Here is a 7,913-nt window from a genome sequence, read left to right as displayed (position 1 = left end):
TAGAAGGCCTAATTTTTAGTGTAGAAGCCATCAAAACCTGGGGCTGTAGGGAAGAAAAGTATACGGGAGAAACACCAAAGAGGAGACTGGTGACCAATTCTCTAAATTCTGATGAATATCATTAAGATATTCCCTCTTGATATTTATCACAGATGATAAGAAACTCCTAGTGACTCTTTATCTCCATAAAACACTAGAATACATAGCTCTATGAAATTGTAGACTGTAATTTCCAGTTATTCTGGTACTATAGCTTTTATAGACATGATACAGCATAGTCATGAGAGTTAATCTGAAATTAACTTCTTGAATCCCCAAGGCCCTTGGAATCTTAAATTATTGTTTCCAAAGACCTTTTAAATGATGAGCTTTAATTATGATTTTCAAATGACTTTTTACTTTAAAATTCTTGTTGATACCCTTAAGTCCTTCAGCATTTCAGCTGTGAGAAAAGGTAGCCAGCAATAGTGGCTGCAAATATAATACACAATAGAGTCCAATCCATACCGTTAAGGTGAAAGTCAAATTGCACCTATCATATATATGATGGTGAGTATTTCTCTTGAGCTTTCATTAGTGTTATTCTTGTTTCCATTAGAATTCTAATGATTTATCAATTCAAAGTGGATTATCCAAAACAGAGTTTAGGCTTCCCTAGAAAAGACCAAAAGTAAAACTTTAGACTGAAACATAGGCTCATTTTGTAGGTGGCAAGAGGTACCAGCGAGGCACTACCTTTGAGATTTTACTATTTTCTCAGAAAAGAACATTGCAATATAACCAAGCAATTTTTGTTTCCTAGAGGAAAGGCATTTCTGGCAGATGAAGCCACTTTTAAAAAGGTGTGAAGGAACGCGGAGGGAGAAGGGAGAACGGGTGGGCACAGGGATATGTCGGGAGAGGGAAATGGGAACCAGATGGTGGAGAAAGGGCCTTGCAATCAAGCTGAGAAGGCTAACTTTTATCTTGAGGATGAGTGTGGAGGTGATGGAGAGACGGGGAGGGAGATATTCACTCCGAGTGTGACATGATCAGAAGTGCCTGGATTTGTTTAATTTATTTAATCCAGGCTTTCCCCTGGCATGGCTGGGTCTCAGAGTCACTCTGGAATCTTCCCCTCCAGTCACTGGCTGAGAAACAGAGAGGCAGCCGTGAGCCACAGTGGGGAGAACCAGACCCGGAGCACCATGTTACTTAAGAGTTCCTTTCTTTGGTAGTGTGTATATGTCAATGCCACTCTCTCATCTATACACTACCAAACGTAAAATAGATAGCTAGTGGGAAGCAGCCACATGGCACAGGGAGATCAGCCCGGTGCTTTGTGACCACCTAGAGGGGTGGGATGGGGAGGGTGGGAGGGAGGGAGACACAAGAGGGAGGAGATATGGGAACATATGTATACGTATAGCTGATTCACTGTGTTATAAAGCAGAAACTAACACACCATTGTAAAGCAATTATACTCCAATAAAGATGTTATAAAAAAAAAAGAGTTCATTTCTTGCCTAAGGTATGACTACTTTGCTTAATTCTGAGGGAAACTGAACTTGCTTATAAAATTACTGTTCGATGACCTGTCAACATATTTGTTTGAATAGAGTCAGGGAACCAGAAGAGCAATAACTGCTTCTCATCGTGCATCTGTTTTGTGTCCTTTGCTGCGCTGAAGACACATTTGAATTTCCTAGCCAATTCTGACTGAATGGAAACTCAAATCCTACAAATATGGACAGAGGTATTATATCGTTATTAAGGGACTTTTCTTCACTCATTCCTCATTCTCATTTTTCATTAGGATTATGCAGATGTGGACTTAAGAACTCTCTCAAGCAGGCAGCTATGTTCACTGTTCAAATGGGCAGATTATTCTTCTAAACCAGGCTTACTCTCAAGGAAGGAGAAAAGAGCAGACAAAGAGATTCAGTTCCTGCCCAAGGCACAGTGTGTTCCCATTCGAGAATGCATCAAGATTTCCAAACTGGAGGGCTGTCCCCGTGACTGATATTTTTAGATTATACTGAAAAAAATCAGAGAAGTTATCTGGAAAACAGTCCAACAAAAGAGCTTCTCAATCTACACTAATGGAAACCGACATTATAGACATGTGTTATTATTAAACACATAGTAGGCAATCAAATATTTTAAAAATAAATACTGAGCAAATATTCTCCAGGAAATTGAATGACTTATAGATGTATGATATTCCAGTGTAAGGCTAAACTACTTGGACATGTCTCCCTCTGTGGGAATTTCGCAGCTTTGGCCAGGTTTTTGTTTTGTTTTGCCTACTTCTGTTTGCTTGGTATCGAAGATTTGAAATCTGAGGCTTTCCAAGTGCAATTTGTTCATTTTGAGCCCTCTAATTCAACAGAGCACACTTAAAATATGTTTTATACTGTGAATTTATTTATTCAGAGGCACTGTGTCAGCCTTTTTTTGGTAAACTGAAGAAGTAAGATACCTCCTGGTCTTCACACATTTTTAGTTTATAGCAAAGGATCATTTCTTAGTATGAAAGTGACATCATTTGGAGCACAGCTCAAATAGTAGCCCACTAGCTACCTACTCCTTTATCTCAATACATTTCCAGTGTTCTCAAACGTGGCACAATTTATGCATTTCTTCCTGTCTGCCCCTAAATATATTCAGGTCATGTTAGGGTTAGGGTTAGGGTTAGCTGGTTGGGGTTAGGGTCACACACTGAATCTCATTGTGTCCTTTGTCAGAGAAACTTCTGGAAAGACGAGTCTCCGCCTTTTGCTTCCACCTCCTCACCATCCACTTAAGCCGTCATTCTGTGAACTGTTGAACTATGACTAACACCTCCTCCCCAATTCTGCTCCAGTAGCCCTCGCAGTGTTACTAACGATTGCTGGATACAAAGACTTTCTTCTTTTTATACTGTTTTTGGATGTTTGCTGAATAAAACACTTTTGCGTCCTCCCCCCTTTATGACTCTCTTGCCTGTTTCCCACGAAATTCCTGCCTTCTAGTGACCTGAAGGGCTGCTCTCTCCCTTGCCCGATGGGTCCACCCCCCTTTGTTTCCCGTAGATGTGGGTACCTGCAGGGTTGTCTTGCCGGCCCTGCTTCTATTCTTCTTTCTTCTGGTTCTGGCTCTCAGTTTTCCTTCAGAGAATCAACCTCCCCGTCGTCCGCAGCCCACGTGGTCCCAGACGGGCTGGCCCAGCTCCTTGGTTCCAGGGCCAGGCACCTGCACCTGGCCTCTACAGTCAGCATATTCCATCCAGGTCCTCAGCGCCTCCTCTACCACAGGGACTGATCGAGGGGTGGCTGTGTGACCCGAATCAAGCCAGTCCGTGGCAGGCTGGAACATTTGCTAGAACTACTGGGAAGGAAAGCTTCTTGTCTCTGGCAACGCTGACCTGTTAATATAGAAGTCTAGACCTGCAGGGGGCAATTGTGCTTCTGCCAAAGGAAGTGAGGAGAGAGGGAGGCAGGACAGGACGGTGTAGCCTGAGCCAGATGAAGGGGCCTCCATGCAGCAGGCAGGGCCAAAGCAGATGAGCTTGTCCTCAGGGCTGCCGTGGCCTGGGGAGAGGTCTTTGCGCCTAAGGGCTGAGGTTTGAGTGTTTGCTACCTTTATTTATACGTAACTGCACATTTATACGTAACTGCACATTCAAATAATTTACATTTTAATAATTTTAACAACGGATTCACAAAGTTCCTGAAGATTTAACCATTGACTCCAACACGCCAGTGCCTCTGGTTTGAATATCCATGAGTGTTTCTTGGCTGAATTAATTATTACTATGATGGCTGCCAAAAGGTTAAGTTTTTATAATTCAGCAGTTCCTTGCACACTTATTAGCTGGCCTTCTAACCCTAAAAGACAGCTTCTTTACTTATTTATAAGTATGAACTCATCCATACCTATTTTTATTCAATAAATTATATAATCCATTAATATCATAATTGTCCACAGTTGGGCCAGTAGGAGGCCCTTTAAACTGGCATCTTTTACCTTCTGACATACCCTCATGATTCTTTTAGGGCTTTCGGGATTTTTAGTTCTGGTGCAGGAAGATTGTTCTCTGCGTGCTTCCATATTGTCTACATTCCCTGTGTAGGTAACTATTTTCCTACTGCCACTGCTGCCTGCAGCATGGATGCCTTCTCCTTTTACTTGGGTCCCTGAGCTCATTTTGCAGACACTCTCTGTCTACTTGGGCTGCTGGCCTTGTGCCCATGCGTAGACGCCCTCCTCACACGACTTCGGCTCTGAGATCTACCCCACCCTGCCTTGCCCTCTGTGGACTTGGTCCCTAGGTATTTTATGCCTTTACATATTGCTCGACTCAACTTTGCTGCTATTTTTTGTTTGTTTTGTTTTTTTTGCGGTCCGCGGGCCTCTCACTGTTGTGGCCTCTCCCGTTGCGGAGCACAGGCTCCGGATGCGCAGGCTCAGCGGCCATGGCTCACGGGCCCAGCCGCTCCGCGGCATGTGGGGCAAGAACCCGTGCCCCCTGCATCCACAGGCGGACTCAACCACTGCGCCACCAGGGAAGCCCTTTGCTGCTATTTTGTTGAGGAATATTGCGTCAGGGGTTGGCAAACTTTGTAAATGGTCATATAGTAAACATTGTTGACTTTAGGACCACATATTTTCTGTTGCATCTGCAACCGTTCAGCTCTGTCATAGCAAATGAATGGATGTGGCTGTGTTCCAATAAAGCTTTATTTACAGCCTGCCAGCCCACAGATTGCAGTTTGCTGACCCTTGGTCTGTGTTCATGAGAGTTTATAGTTTTGGTTCCTGGTTTTCTTGTAATGTCTCTGTCTATTTTGGTATCAGGGCAAGGCTGGCTTCACAATATGAGTTGAGAAGTGTTCCCTCCTCTTATGTTCTGGAAGAGATTTTGTCAAATTGTTATTACTTCTTCCTTAAATGTTTAGTAGAATTCACTATGAAACCCTCTGGGCCTGGAGTTCTCCATCAGCCCACTCTCTTTCATAAACTGGGCCCTAGAGACTAGGAGTCCATCTCACAACAAGCAGGAGGGATGCTTGGAGAGACCTTGGGAGCGAATCCTTCTCTGACCAACAATTTTCTTTTTTTAAACCAAAGTAATTGACTACTGAAAGAGAACTTTTCTCTGAAATTCCTAGATGGAAGTTTGATCCATTTTGCGTAAGAAATGAGCCAAGTTTTATTTTTCTAAATTGAAAAAATATATAGAAAAGGAGGGTAAAGAATCTATTATCTACCTATCACCTATCTATCTATCCATCTATCTAAATGTTGCAAACCCAACAAGCAGACAAAATAAAATATATTCTGGCATACTTTTCATTATAGAGGTGTTAACGGATGTGACACTTTTAGGTTAACATCTGAATGTGCCATATGTTAAAATCTTATATTGACATATCATCTTATGGTCATGAATCCTGGATGTCAGCTGAAATTACTCTTGAAATATTCCAGTGAGAGAGAAGGAAGTCCAAGCCCTTCATACAATTCTGATAATTTGCCAATAGCATACACTGAAAAATGAACTTTCCTGGACACATAGAATGATTATTGGCTCAAGTGGAGACCATCACAATTCCTACAGGTAGATTTGATCTTTGACCTGCTGGAAACAAGTAATGTTTAAAATATGTGCATGTGGCCTGTAATAAACTTAAGAACATTCATCTTCCTTACTTTCTGTCTCTTCCCAGTTAATTTTCTCTCTATGTCAGGTGCTGTAATGAAAGCAGCTAAGGAAATGTGGTTCCAGTTTGATACTGCATTGATACAGATATTGATACTGTGGATATGTATGCTTGTAGTATATTTTGGTTCTACAAATGGAATAGGAGAAGCCAAGTCTAAAATTAATGATCTTTTTGTTCTTGCAGTGAATGAACCCCTGTCCTCTGATCAAACTGCCTAAGGCATGTTTGTGCCATTCAGTTTGTGCTCTGAATGAGATGTTTCTGTTCCATGGACTATGCCAAAAGATACTGTGTTCTTCTTAATTTTAAACTATCAGCAGCCTAGCCTGCTACAGGCGTTGAGTGGAAAGACAGATGCTGTCCTGGGTATCTTCCTTTTGTCGCTTCAGTCACTCTTTCTTATTCTCCACCCTGCTCTGTGGCAAGCAGGCTGACCTTTGGGGGTTACATCTATAATGTCTCTTGCTCTCTGGTTATGAGTTGGATTTGGCCCATGGGGAGGCACACCTTCTTGTGGGCTCTCAACTGGCTGATTTTGTGCCTCAGCGGAGGGTCACAGCTCTTCTAAGATGGTCTTCTCCACACAGCTCTCCTGGTAACTTGCTTCCCCTTCCCTCTTCAGGCACAGGAGTGGTAACCAGAACGACTACTCCTGAGGCCCCTGGGTTTTCCCTAGACCCTACCCACACCTCTGTCAACGATCCTTTCTTAAAGTTTTCATATTTTCTTTATTTGAGCATACCATCTGTCTCTTGTTGGTATCTAGACTGACACAGAGGGTCACTACAGAAAACCTCTTCAATCTTTTAATCTCTCTGATACCATGCCAAAATACTTTTTAGCTTGTCTTCCATAGATGGAAATTAATTCATCAGAAAATTCCTGTGGGCAATAAAAAACTGGAAAGTCAACCTCGTATTTCCAGTAGGCACCTAGTTTTGTGTATCTGCAAAGTTAAGTGAATACAAGCTGGTTAAATCTTGTTGCCCTACAATTCTGTTCTGTAAGTTTATGGAGTTCACTTTACCTATGGCTCTATATACCTTAATGTCATGTTTGACCCTCACATTCTGAATAGAATGAGCTCTCCTTAAAGGCTATTCCCCCCAACACTAAAAGATGAGGTAAAGTTCTCCAAAGTTCTTTGTGTGGGAAAATATAGGTCAGATCTAGGGAAGTTTCTGCAAGGATGGTGCATGTTTTTAAAAACAGGGTAAATATAGCAGTTACAATGAAACATTTCTCTGCATCTTCCCCATCGGATGGGAGTTCTTGTCCAACTCACAGGCCTGCGGCATGTTGGTCTGCTCAGAGCCGCATGGTGCTGGCTCTTTCCCCAGCCTGTTGTGCTGGTATGTAGGGTAATATCTTTCGCCACTGCACACAGCCTCTAAATGTGTCTGTTGCTGGTTTGTTCCTGGGGAGTGGATGCAAAGTGAGGGGCACTGCTGTGCAGATCCAAGGTCTGTTGATGCCTCACAGTCCCAGTGTCCTATGGGATTATTACTGTTTCTATTCTTAGAGTGTTTACCTGCTCACTTATCACAGCCCTGTTGCTGTAGGATTTAGATAATGACGTCAAAGCTCATTGGCTGACAGCTCATTGTCCTTGAACCACCCTAAGAATGAATGGATCTTTTGGAACACCTATGGTCCTGTCTATGAGGGGATCCCTGGCTGACCTGTTTCACCAGCCCTAAGAACATTCTGAGGGAAACCTCTTTTACTCTGTAGGAGCTTCTGATATTCTATAGGGAGGCAAAGTGGCTTTCCTAATGGCCAAGCCAATTCCTGGCTGCGTACCTTTGTGTAGATTACATACAGTCCCTAACCTCAGCTTCTTCATTTGTAAAACAGAGTGTATAATAATATCTACCTAATGGAATTGTTGTCATAGTGGGATAAAATATGTATATGAAGCACTTAGCACAGTGCCTGATACAAAGTAAGCTTTCCAAAAATGTTAGTAACTCTTTTATTATTGCAAAAGTGCTTAAAAATTTGAAAATTGTTCCCATTCTTTAGAAAGTAAAACTTTTTGAGTATTTGAGTACAAAAATACTCATGTGTCAATGGATATGCTTTCAGAGAATAATTGGATAAATAACTGAGCTGGTTTGAGATACGTTCCTCCTAGGCCCAAATTTTTATAAAAATGAAAGCTCAGACCACAGATTGTTTTACACAATTTCTAAGAGGTAAGATATCAGAGGTCTGGCTTACTTT

Source organism: Mesoplodon mirus, assembly GCF_964341445.2.
Source record: "Mesoplodon mirus genome assembly, chromosome: 10".
Classification (NCBI taxonomy): Eukaryota; Metazoa; Chordata; class Mammalia; order Artiodactyla; family Ziphiidae; genus Mesoplodon; species Mesoplodon mirus.
This window is presented reverse-complemented; position numbering follows the sequence as displayed.